We start from the raw sequence: 12,751 nt of genomic DNA, 5'->3' as shown, positions 1-12,751 counted from the left end.
CTGGTTACCACATTATGAAAAGGATACAGAAGGCACAGGAGAGGGTTCAGAGAAGATTAACAAGGATAATATCTGGAATGCATGAGTGTACATATTGGAAAGGGTTGACAGGCTGGGTCTCTTCCCTCTTGAAAATAGATGGCTGACCTAATCAAGGTCTTTGAAATTCTGAAAGGTTTTGATACAGTGGATAGAGAGAATGTTTCCTCTTTTACGGAAGAGCATAACTGAGACCACCAGTATAAAACATAGTCACTGAGAAATGCATTGGGAATTCTTAAGGAATGTCTTCACCCAAAGAATGGTAGGAATGTGGAACTCACTAACACTGGGAGTGATTGAAATGAATAGAATATGTGTATTTAATAGAAAACTAGACAAGCATTGAGGGAGAAGGGATTAGGTGGTCACAATGGTAGATTTAAACATTAAAAACAGGAAGAGGCTGGAGTGATGCATAAACACTGGGATGGACTAGTTGGGCTAAGTGGTCTATTTCTGCACTATATCCCATGTAAAAGACCACAGGCTGGATTCTTCGATTTTGCGGCTTTATCCGGAGGAAGCGTCTAGTCTTACAGCCAAAACGTCGGTGCCACCCCCATACCTATGCTCCGCCTGGTGGGGGACTAGCAGCCGCGCCACATTAAGCCCCTGAATTTACATGGAGATACAGACGCAGAACGGCTGGGTCCGGGCCGTACATGTGCACGGCGGCTACCTGCGACAGCCGCGACGTACAACATGGCGGCGGCCGCGCACAGACCCGGCCTGCTAGATAGTGCCGCCCCTGTAAACCCCCTCGCCACCCAGACCACCCCCCACCAGTTCCCCCAGCCCCTACAGTCCACAGCCACCACACAAGGTCCCCGAAACGTAGAGGACACGCGGCCAACACCATTGGGAAATCGGGCCATTGAAGCGTCAGCGGGGGGGGGGGCTCTGGTGACGTACAGTGTACTCCATGATTAAGCCATTTTTGAGGGGGCGTTGCATCCGAAAAACGGCGGCGCCTCCAATTTCAGCGTAAAAACAGATTCTCTGGCCAATCGCCGAACGCGATTTCGCCGTTGGCTTTGGAGAATCCAGTCCCACATCTTTCTCAGAACTGAATACTCACAAATGTTTTCATCTCCACACCCGTTAATTGCCTGCCTAACAAAAATCTGCTTCTAATTTTCGATTGGTCTCCAGTGCGGGATTTCCTGAGAAGGTAAGAATTCCGGCCCAGGTTTACTTCACGGTTTACTTGCCAGTCTCCCCACATGGTGGCAGCCCCACTCTCCAATTCCAGCAAGGGTGGGAAATGTCCAGGAGTTTGCCTCCCAGTGGGCAACTATGCTGCTGAGGCACCTGCCACTGGTATTGTGTTGTGCGGGTGGGGAGACATTCACCACCGCTTCCGATGCCCCCGGGCACCATTTTATCAGCGTCACCTCCCGGCCAGTCTCCATTGGGCTGGGCAAATCCAGAACCAGCCTTGACAGCTTTGTGAAAAAGAGAAATCCAGATTTCCAATACCCTTTGTGTGAAGTGCCTCCTGACATTTGATTTTGATTTGATTTATTATTGTCACATGTATTAGTGTACAGTGAAAAGTATTGTTTCTTGCATGCTCTACAAACAATGCATACCGTACATAAGGAAGGAAGGAGAGACTGCAGAATATAATGTAACATTGTTAGAGAGTTTAAAAGAGTTAGAATGAAGTTTTAGAAGCACAGAACGAGAGTAAAAGATAGAATTAGAGGGTATGCTGGGCACAGCTTGCAAAAAGTTGACTCGCTTCGGCGCCATCTTGAACAATTGCTCCTGAAGGTTTCATTCTAATTTAAAGGTTATGCCATCTTGACCTGGCTTCCCCCATCAGGGTGCCTCTCGTACTATCCTATCCAGCCCTCAAGTTATTTTAATCACCTCATTCACAGGATACCGACAGATAAGTTCTCCTCATTTAGCTCTGGCCCATGGACTTCAGACACCAAGGGCGGTATTCTCTGCTCCCGGGACTAAGTGCCTACGCCATCGTGAACGCCGTCACGTTTCACGACGGTGCAAACAGGTCCCGGGCACGACCTATTCTGGCCCCCACAGGGGGCCAGCACGGCGCTGGAGTGGTTCACGCCACTCCAGCGTTCCTACGCGGCGCCAAATGGGCGCCATGCCAACCCGCGCATGCGCAGTTGGGGCAGCTCAATTCTGCGCATGCGCAGTTGGGCTGCGCCATCCTGCGCATGCACGGGGAACTTCTTACGTGCACCGGCCGCTCACCAACATGGCGTTGGTGTTCTGGGGCTGGCCACGGAAGGAGGTAGGTCCGGGGCGGGGGGGGGGAAGCCGGCCCGCTGATCGGTGGGCCCCGATCACGAGCCAGACCCCATCGGAGGCCCCCTCCGGTGAAGGGGCCAAGGGGCCCCCCTCCCCCCCCCTCACAGGCTGCCTCCCCAGCGTTCCCACACAGTTCCCGCCAGCAGCAACCAGGGGTGAACGGCGCCGGTGGGAACCTGTCGTGTCGGAGCGGCCGCTCGGCCCATCCGGGCCAGAGAATCACCGTTCGCCGTTTGCGGCGATTCTCCGAGCGGCCCAGCGCGATTCCCGCGGCACTGGTTTCGGGTGGGGGGGCTGGGAGAATCGCGCGCCGGGGTCGGGGCAGCGTGGCGCGACTCGCGCGGCCACTGTGTCTAGTATGTTGTAGTTAAATTGTAGAATTGCCCACTATTTGTTTGATTAACGTTGCTGGACTATGCATTAAACTATGGAAACTCACTATGGGAATCCCAGTAAAATATTTCCAAATCTTACTGTACTCCCAATGGCCAATTTTGTATGACATCTGTACGTTGCATTTATCTTTAAGTACAAGCTTACATTTTTGTTTTAACTATAAAAGGAACTGTCTAGGACTGATTTCCTCTCATCTTTATTATATTAAAAGAAATACCATTATAAAATTATTTCTTATTAATTGCCCAATGCAATCTTCTTCAGCTTGCTGCTCCAAGGAAAGAAAATAACATTAAAATGTGTATTCAATAATTTTATTTGACTCCTGCTTTCAATTGTTACAAGTCTAGGCATATTCAGCATTGGACTCGATATTGTAACTGGCACTTGAACGTCGCCACAATTAGTTCAAAATACTCCATATTCAAGAACTGACTCCATAGTCAAAAAGTTACTCCTGTATGCAATACAAAATAATATTTTTATTTAAACACACATCATTTCCTGAGAAAGTTAACAATAACTGTTGTGCATCTCTTCGCTCCCACTTTTGCTCAATATTCTCCCTTCGATTCACACTAGATGCTGCCACACCCATACAAAGGGCCAGTCCCGAAAGACGCGTTGTTAGGTGAATTGGACATTCCGAATTCTCCCTCAGTGTACCTGAACAGGCGCCGGAATGTGGTGACTAGGGGGGTTGTCACAGTAACTTTATTGCAGTAATAAAGATTATTATAAATGGCCCTGTGCTGGTTTTACCAATGATGAGCTGTTAGTAATAGTTAAGAGTAGCAAAACCTGGCACTAGGGTAATGTTGCCGCTCCCCATTGTCTGTGGCAAAGGAGCCCACCCGCCTCCGACCACCTCCAACACACATACGAACAAACAAACAAGCGCGCTGGGGATATACACAGATGCAAATCCATATTCTGTTGTCCTGCCAATGGGGTTGGAAGCAGGTTGCAGCACCCAGCCTGTTCTGTGCACTTCTGGACATGGTCACCCAGAAAAAGGAAATAAAAGGCAGTAGCTTGTGGTTTGCACCTCCGCACCTTATTTGAATGAGGAAGCTCAGACTCCAAGGAAAATCCCCAGGAACTCCAGTGTTGAGAGAGGTGCAGACCACATTATCAGGGTGCCCAACACTTGCATATTCACAAATTTCAGTTCTTAGCACAATGTCTAAGACAAATCAACCACTGCAGTTCAAGAATTGTTGGGCCCCAACATTGAATGAATGGGATTTGAGTGAGTTAAAATTGGGTTCATGGTGTGTGACACCAACGCACCCTTCACCTCGAACCACTTCACTTGCTGGTTTGTGGCAAACCAAGGGGATCTTTTCACACAGAGTCCTACTTTTATGTAAATGTAAGGATCCAAGATTTTACCACCACCCCACCAATAGACAGCTGAAGGTTGTGTTTAAAGTTGTGGCTCGATTATATCACCACTGCCGCAAATTCAACTAAATTGTCCACCCGGAGAGATAAATTACACTGTTGGCTGGGAGGTGTTGACTGCCGAACCCTGCAGCCTCGATTTTTGCCTCCACCGAACACAGGATATGAGTCACCTGACCCACTCACTGACTGCCAGTGACCATCCCCACATGCTCCTGTCTGTAGCATCCTGCCGATATTTACTGCTCCCGCACATGGGCCAGGCAGTCAATCTGGCATGCTGACAGGTGGGAGTTTGCCAGCATTTAATCAAATGAGGTCCTATTGTTCAGCACGGCCTCCACGCTCCCTGGGCCTCAGGAATAATTGTCACCAATTATCCTGCTCCCCATCACCCTTTTGACCGTTTCCCACCAACTGACTTGCCTTTGGAAAATTCCATTTTGAAATGAGATTTTTGCCACATTGAGATTTACCATAACATTCGTAAACCTGACACTTTGTATCTTGTAACTATAACTTGAGAAAGGTTACCATGAGGAATACTGGGATAGTAGATTACCATGAGGAATATTGGGATAGTAGGTTAAACACTTAAAAACCTGATGGGCAGCATTTATCTGGTAAAAGTAGAGAAATTGCATCATTTGTTTATAACTAAGGAATTGGCAAGGGAATAAAAAAAAGACAAACTTGAGAAGATGTAATTTGCAACTCACATCCAACAGCTCAATTTGAGTGCACACCCCTAAATCTTAGAATGGCTTAAATGCATCACAGACTTTGCAGGCTCATGTGCCAAGACCTGCAGCACTTTGGAGTTGAAAAACACAAAACACAGCAATCGTAGTATCATAAGGAATGCTTGAACCAAATTCACTTATGATGAATTGCGGTAATGCTTCCAGCTGACAGTCAAAACAGCTGGATGGCTAAGCCAGACATGATGGATAATTGTTGTTTTTTGTAACTACATCCATAGTTGCTTTTAAAACGCACTAAACGTATGATGTAGGAAGGCAGCATGTTAACTTGCGACAGGTTCTCCACACCACCTTCGCTCTGTCGAGAAAGTCAGGTTCCTCTGAGAATTGTCACCCAAAGGTCTACAGAAATTACTTCAGATACTAAGAGCATTTGAATTTTTAATGTCCTCATGTGACATTTTTATGGTCACTATTTTAACAAAAGTATTAACTCGTTTAGAGTGCTTTGTCAGTTCGTTCAAGTGGTTGTGCAGGATTGCCAAGTCTATGCTTATAGCATTGAGTGCCACAGCAACAAAACTTCATCAAAAATCTAACGATGCTTTGGTACAACCCATTATTGCAATGAAGTTTCTTTGTCGGCAGATGCCTGTATTTATTTGCAAGTACAGATGAGCAGTTGAAGGCGGTGACTCACTACCGCTTTCAAGGGCAATTAGGGACGGACAATAAATGCTAGCCTAACCAGTGACACCCACATCCCTTGAATTAATAAAAACATAGGTCCGAATAATCCACACAAACATATGTTTATGCTAGTTACATGTTACATGCAAGTAAGTTAACAGTTCTTTTTCTTACATAGAATTTACAGTGCAGAAACAAACCAATTGGCCCAAAAGCTCATTGCTGATGTTTGTGCTTTGCACAAGCCTCCCCTCACCTTAATTAATCTCACCCCATTCATTAATCCTTCCATTACTCTCTCCCTCCTGCACTTCGCAATTATGAACACATAACTTTTATGTGGAAAGGCTCAAAATGTGAAGCACATAATGTTTTGTTACAGTCGGACGTCAATAGGGTATAAACCACCATAATATTGCACCTAACCGTATTGACGTTTCTTCCATAGGCTATAGCTACGCCATTAGGAGTCAGTTTGCTAAATAATAGAGAATGGTTTGAAAGAACAAAATGCAAAAACAATCTCAAAATATTTCAACCAACAGTCAAAGCTCTGATTAGTTCTAATTTGACACTCGGCCATACGATATAAAAGAAGAAGAAATTAAAATGCTAATCGTTATTCTCATATGGAAAGATGCAGTCTTGTTCAAAATGTAGATGGTGTATCACCTCTGGTTTTGGAAACTATTCTGGGTGACAGGGAATTGCTGGGCAGAAACGTAAAGTACTCCAAAAGAAGGTTTACGAATATGCCCTGTGCGAGCTCACTCAATAATACCTCACATAGCTAGCTTGCAAAATACCACAACACAAATATACGTTAGTACATGTACCAAGCTGTATCGACCATGCAACCTCTAACTCCATATCTCAATATATGTCTCACTAAATTGCAGCCTATTAAGGACAAATTGATACCATTTCTTACCTGTGAACAGAGTTACGCAAACCTTTATCCACTGCTGTGGCACTTATGAAAACATATGCAGCATTCCATTTAATTTCAGTAATCTATTGAATTAAGAGCAGGTAATACCAGCCTAAGTATCAACAGACTCTAATTAACTCAACAATAAGAACAGCAATCTGCATTTATAGATTACCTTTGGCACAGTAAAACGTCACAAGGTACTTCACAGGAAATATGATAAACCTTTAAGGAATCACCAGCCATAATGTACTTTCTTTTCATTATCCTAACCACAGCTGTTAGTTCCAGGAAGTTGCCTTTCCTTGTAATGTTGCATTTTGTTCAAATCAAACTTTTAAAATATTAAATAAATGTATTTTTAAAGTATTTTATGACTGTCTAGAATAGTAAACGTGGGGCAGGGTGGGAAGAAAAACCAAAGCTTCTGCAAATTTTCTGATGAAACGAGAAACAAAAAAGATAAACTCTACCCATGCAAGTAATATACTGCCTTGGGTGTTTAACTCGAATCATCGGAAGGCTGCCGAACCCCACTCAGACCTATGAACATGATGAAAGAAAACACCATCAGCGATCTAATTTAATTAGAAGAGCCAGTGCTCCAAACGTACTTACCTCAAACAGCTCAGGATTATTTATAAACACGGCGCAAGAAGTGTAACAGAAACAGCATTCTGCACAAAGCACAGACACAAAGCAGAAACAAAGCAAAGTAGCGCCTTTTTTTTCCTGTGGGCTGCTGTCCAGGTTCTCATAGCAAGCCTCTCTGCTGGGCGAGCCAATAGGAAGAAAATTACTTCTGCAGAGATCATTTGTAATGAGGTCATTTAAAAGGAAAAAGTTGGGTCTGCTATCAAACAACTTTCCTTTGCCAACCCACTTCTGTTTGGGTTCCAACCAAATGGTATTTATTTCCAGGCTGCTGGGTAATGTCTCTTTTGAGAACTCCAGCACTACAGAAATAGGTTCCACAACATCCTTCACCCAGCTCCTTCCAGACAAACATGTTTAACCCCTTTTGCCAATACTATGTGTGCCCATGACAAAGTTGCCAAGATTCCCAAGCTCTAGATCCTGCAAGGCTGTAACTGACACAGCAAGCTCAGGAAGCCACATGGCTGCTCTTGTTCCTGTTTTGCACGTTCTTATTACACTTGTGCTTGCAACAGATTTTTGTTGAAGCATTGGCACAACAAAGAGACATGTTGTTGTCGACTACTGAGTCGTAAGGAGCATGATGGAACCCAGGCTTCCTCCCATTACCAGCTGGGTCTCATTTTCAGCTATGTTGTTGCAGGGAAGCGGAGGAAAGAACCCGAGGCCCTAAAAGGCAGAGGAAGGCTTTTCCCTAGTCATTCCCACAGAGGGACTCAAGTGGCTGGTTCAGCAGAGTTTGGAAGTTTCCTGGGCACCAGGAATTCACACTTACTGTTCACACTTATATTATTCACACTTATTGAAAAGTGCCACACGGCCATGGATGAATCCAGAGGAATTAATCACCTTCAATACAAAGGTCTCTGGCATTGACAGGTAAATTATTTTCCCTTTTCAAGAGTTCAACAATCCATAGGAATTAAAGTGGTGTTAACTGACCGTAAAAGGTGTTGGGCGGGATTCTTCATAACGCGACAACAAAATCGGGGAAGGCGCCAGTTCGTGATGCCCCGCCCCTCCAAATCGGCATCATCGAGGCATGCACAGCACGCAGTTGCAAGGCTGTTGACGCGTCATCAGCCAGCCAACCCAGAATGCTCTGCTCCCAATGGGCCAAGTTCCCAACGGCACGGGCCACATGTGGCCCCAGTGGTCAGGAACCTGCTGTGCCGACTACGGACAGCGTCCAGCGGCGCCACATTCGTCCAAGATCCGTGCCACTGGCTGGGGGTGCTGCTGCTAGGGCTGGGAGGAGTGGAGGGGTTGGTCAGGGGGTGGGCTGGGGGGTTGGGGTGGGCGGGTTAGGGTTCCAGCACAGCCGACGCCATGTTTTCCAGCACGACCGGTGCGGTCCGTCAGCCCTGCTCATGCGCAGCCCTTGACCTGGCGATTCTCCGGCCGTTTACCACGTGATCTGCGGTGTTCCACGCGGCGCTGGTGCTAGCCCCACACCTGTACTGCAATCGGTGAGGGGTTCCCGCCAATTTTCCCATCGTAAATCACCTGCGGATTCTCCACTGGCATCGGCACTTAGCCTCAGGAACGGAGAATTCTGCCTGTTATTTTTGGGCGCCAATTAAGGTGAGATGTCCATCTGATATAAATGTAAAATTGAAATATAGTAGAAGGATATGGATTTAACAAACTAAAATTTTCACACCTTGGGTTCATGCAACAGTCAGATTCCAAACTAATGAAATACCTTGACCATACTTCCTCAGGAAACTAAAGCAATTTGGCATGTCCACATTGACTCTTACCAATTTTTACAGATGGATCATGGAAAGCATCCTATCTGGTTGCATCACAGTTTGGTATGGCCCAGCCCAAGACCGTAAGATACTTCAGAGAGACGTGAACACAAGCCCAGTCCATCACGCAAAACCACCTCTCATCCATTGACTTTGTCTACACCTCCCGCTGCCTTGGGAAAGTGGGCAGCAAATCAAAGACCCCTCCCACCCGGTTATTCACTCTTCCAACCTCTTCCATCGGGCAGGAGATACAAAAGTCTGAGAACATGCATTAACAGTTTCAAAAACAGCTTCTTCCCCGCTGTTACCAGACTCCTGAATGACCCTCTTATGGACTGAACTGATCTCTCGACACATCTTCTCTACTGAGTAGCACTACATTCTGTTTGCTTCACCCGATGCCTGTGCCTATGTATTTACATTGTGTATTTATGTATGTCCTTTGTTTTTTCATGTCTGGAACGATCTGTCTGGACTGTTCGCAGAACAATACTTTTCACTGTACCTCGGAACACGTGACAATAAATCAAATCAAATCTTAAAGGACAGTCCAGTCACATTTAAACAGTCTGGATAATAATAATATTATAATAATAATTGCTTATTGTCACAAGTAGGCTTCAATGAAGTTACTGTGAAAAGCCCCTAGTCGCCACATTCCGGCGCCTGTTCGGGGAGGCTGGTACGGGAATTGAACCCGCGCTGCTGGCATTGTTCTGCATTACAAGTCAGCTATTTTGCCCACTGTGCTAAACCAGCCCCTTGACCAATGGATTGAGAAATTCCCATCTTCCTATTTGTCCTTTCTTGGCTCAGAATCACAAGGTTTTAAGTTCAAATGCCTCCAAGGCTCGAGAACAAAAGTTAAGGCTGGGAGTGCTGCATTGTCGGAGGTGCTGTCTGTTGTATTATGCACTCTGGGATAACACAGGCTGCATCTCGATGCAGCTTTGACCAAAACTCCAGACTTTGAAGTAAGGTCAATGTGATTTATTGAACCATTAGCACAATTCTCTAGGAGTTCGACTCTCCTGCTAATCTTGCAATAGTAACTCAGTCTAACTAACCAGTCTGCTCTAAGCCACGTGGTGGGTGTAATGCTTCTGATCTGCCCCTGTCCTACTCTCTAAGTGTCGCCTGTGGAAAGAGCCAGAACATGTGTGCCTTGTCCTTATATATAGGTTGTGTAATGCCCCCTTGTGGTAGTGTCACCTCTGGGTGCCTTGACTGCCCATTGGTCGTGTTCTATTCTATGTGTTCATTAGCTGTATGTCTGCATGTCATGACGTCTCTGGTGCTCCCTCTCATGTTTATTTAGTCATAGTGTATTTACATTAACCCCTTGTATATTTATAGTGATGCATATCACCACACTGTCTTTCGGATGAGATGTTAAACCAAAGATTCAACTTCCTACTCAGGTGGATTTAAACAAGCTGTAGAAGGATCAACGGACTTGAAATGTTCACCCTGTTTCTCTCTCCACAGACGCTGCCTGACCTGCTGAGCTTTTCCAGCATTTTCTCTTTTTATTTCTGTTTCCCAGCATCTGCAGTATTTTGCTTTTATAATGGATTTAAAAGATCCCAGTGCACTGTCACAAAGGTGGCAGGGGCATTGTCCCCAGTGTCCCGGCCAATATTTACCGCTCAATCTCACACATTAAAAACAGATTACCTGGTCATTATCACATTGCTGATTGTAGGGGTTTGCTGAATACATATTGACTGCTGCGTTTCCTACATTACAACACTTCAAAAAGTACTTCCTTGGCTGTAAAGCACTTTAATGAGTCAGGTGGTTATGAAAAGCACTCTACAAATGTAAATATTTTGACAAAAGTCAAAGTAGATCGAATGAAAGCTCAGGCCACGATCATATGGCCTCGTCATGCCTGACTCGATGACAGGATGAGGACGGTAAATCTTGCGAGAGGAGAGGACTCTGTCAAGATTTACAAAGCTCAGGACACCCCATGAGATCCCAAAAAAATCTTGAGACGTCGTGATCTGGAGCTCACCCTCTCCGGGCAGGAGACAGATTTACATATTGAAGTGAGCAGTTATCGCAACGGAGTAGCACAGTGGTTAACACTGTGGCTTCACAGCACCAGGGTCCCAGGTTCGATTCCCGACTAGGTCACTGTCTGCAGAGTCTGCACGTTCTCCCCATGTCTGCGTGCCTTCCTCCCACTAGACCCAAAAGACATGCTGTTAGGTAATTTGGACATTCTGAATTCTCCCTCCTTGTACCCGAACAGGCGCCGGAAAGTGGTGACTAGGGACTTTTCACAGTACCTTTATTGCAATGTAAGCCTACTTGTGACAATAAAGATTGTTTTTTTTTTTAGAAAATATTTTATTGAGGCATTTATTATTTTGACATTTTAAACAACAGAGCAGTCCAACAAACGCAAAAAACCCACAATAACATACCCAACTTCCCCCACCCTAACATCCAAGCTACCCATATATTAGATTCCCTGCCCTTATTCTTCACTTCCGTGCATCCCTTTGACCCCCCCACCCCTCCACCCCTGCTGACGGTCAGTTTTCCTTAAAGGAGTCGATGAATGGCTGCCACCTCCGAGTGAATCCCTGTAATGAACCCCTTGAGGATAACTTAATTTTCTCTAGCCTAAGAAACTCTGCCATGTCACTGACCCACACCCCCGACTTTGGAGGCTCCGAGTCCCTCCATCCCAGCAAAATCCGTCTCCGGGCCCCAGGGAGGCAAAGGCCAAAACGTCGGCCTCTCTTCCCCCCTGGACTCCCGGATCTTCCGACACTCCAAATAATGCCACCTCCGGACTTGGAGTCACCCTCCCTTCCAGGACTTCTGACATGACTTTGAGAATCCCTGCCAAAACCCCTTCAGCTTCGAACAAGCACAAAACATATGTACATGATTCGCCAGAATTCCCCCCGCACCTCCCACATCTGTCCTCCACTTCCTTAAAAAACCTACTCATCCGGGCCACAGTCATACGAGCCCTGTGGACCACCTTGAACTGGATCAGGCTGAGCCTGGCGCACAACGAGGATGCATCGACTCTCCTCAGGGCCTTCGCCCATACCCCGACTTCCAACTCCCCTCCCAGCTCTTCCTCCAACTTCCTCTTCACCTCCCCAATTGGGACTCCTTCCCACTCCATCAGTCTCTTATATATTTCCGAGACCTTCCCCTCCCCAACCCCTGTTTTTGACATCACCTTATTCTGTAGTCCCCTTAGAGGGAGGCGAGGAAAGCTTGGAATTTGCCTCCGGACAAAATCCCGCACCTGCAGGTACCGGAATCCGTTCCCACCCGGTAACTCAAATTCCTCCTCGAGCTCCCCCAGGTTCGGGAAACCCTCCTCAATAAAGAGATCCCCAAACATCTCAATCCCTACCCGCTGCCACCTCCTGAAGCCTCCGTCCAGCCTCCCGGGAGCAAACCTGTGATTATCACAGATCGGTGACCACACCGACGCCCCCTCCAGTCTGATATGCTGCCTCCATTTCCCCCACACTCTCAGGACTGCCACTACCACTGGGCTTGTGGAGTACCGAGCCGGCGAGAACAGCAGAGGTGCTGTTAACAGAGCTTTCAGACTCGTGCCCTTGCAAGATGCCGCTTCCACTCCCTCCCATCATGACCCCTCCCCACTACCCATTTCCTAATCATCAAAATATTGGCCGTCCAGTAATAGTTAATAAAGTTCAAGGGCCAAGCCCCCCTCACCGCGCCCCCGCTCAAGAAGGACCTTTTTCACCCTCGGGGCTTTCCCGACCTATATAAAACGCGAGATCACAGCGTTCATTTTCCTAAAAAATATCTTGGGGATGTAGATTGTGAGACACTGAAACACAAACAGCAATCTCAGGAGGACTGCTTTCTTC

At 46.4% G+C, this 12,751-nt stretch overlaps 1 protein-coding gene across 3 annotated transcripts in view; it reads right to left on the bottom strand.

Moving 5' to 3' along the window:
* LOC119970759 (ras and Rab interactor 2-like) overlaps window positions 1-12,751 on the bottom strand; it is a 187,726-nt gene that overhangs the window by 90,990 nt on the left and 83,985 nt on the right. The window contains exon 1 of one of the 3 annotated variants that reach the window (XM_038805921.1): window positions 7,075-7,095. The exons of the other annotated variants lie outside the window; for them this stretch is intronic. The gene's annotated coding sequence lies outside the window, so the exon portion shown is untranslated. Of the gene's footprint in view, window positions 1-7,074; window positions 7,096-12,751 lie in introns of those variants that run through there. 3 annotated transcript variants of the gene reach the window in all.

The sequence above is a fragment of the Scyliorhinus canicula genome, chromosome 1, assembly GCF_902713615.1.
Source record: "Scyliorhinus canicula chromosome 1, sScyCan1.1, whole genome shotgun sequence".
NCBI lineage: Eukaryota > Metazoa > Chordata > Chondrichthyes > Carcharhiniformes > Scyliorhinidae > Scyliorhinus > Scyliorhinus canicula.
The sequence above is the reverse complement of the archived record's forward strand: the minus strand, read 5'-3'. Positions and strand labels throughout refer to the sequence as shown.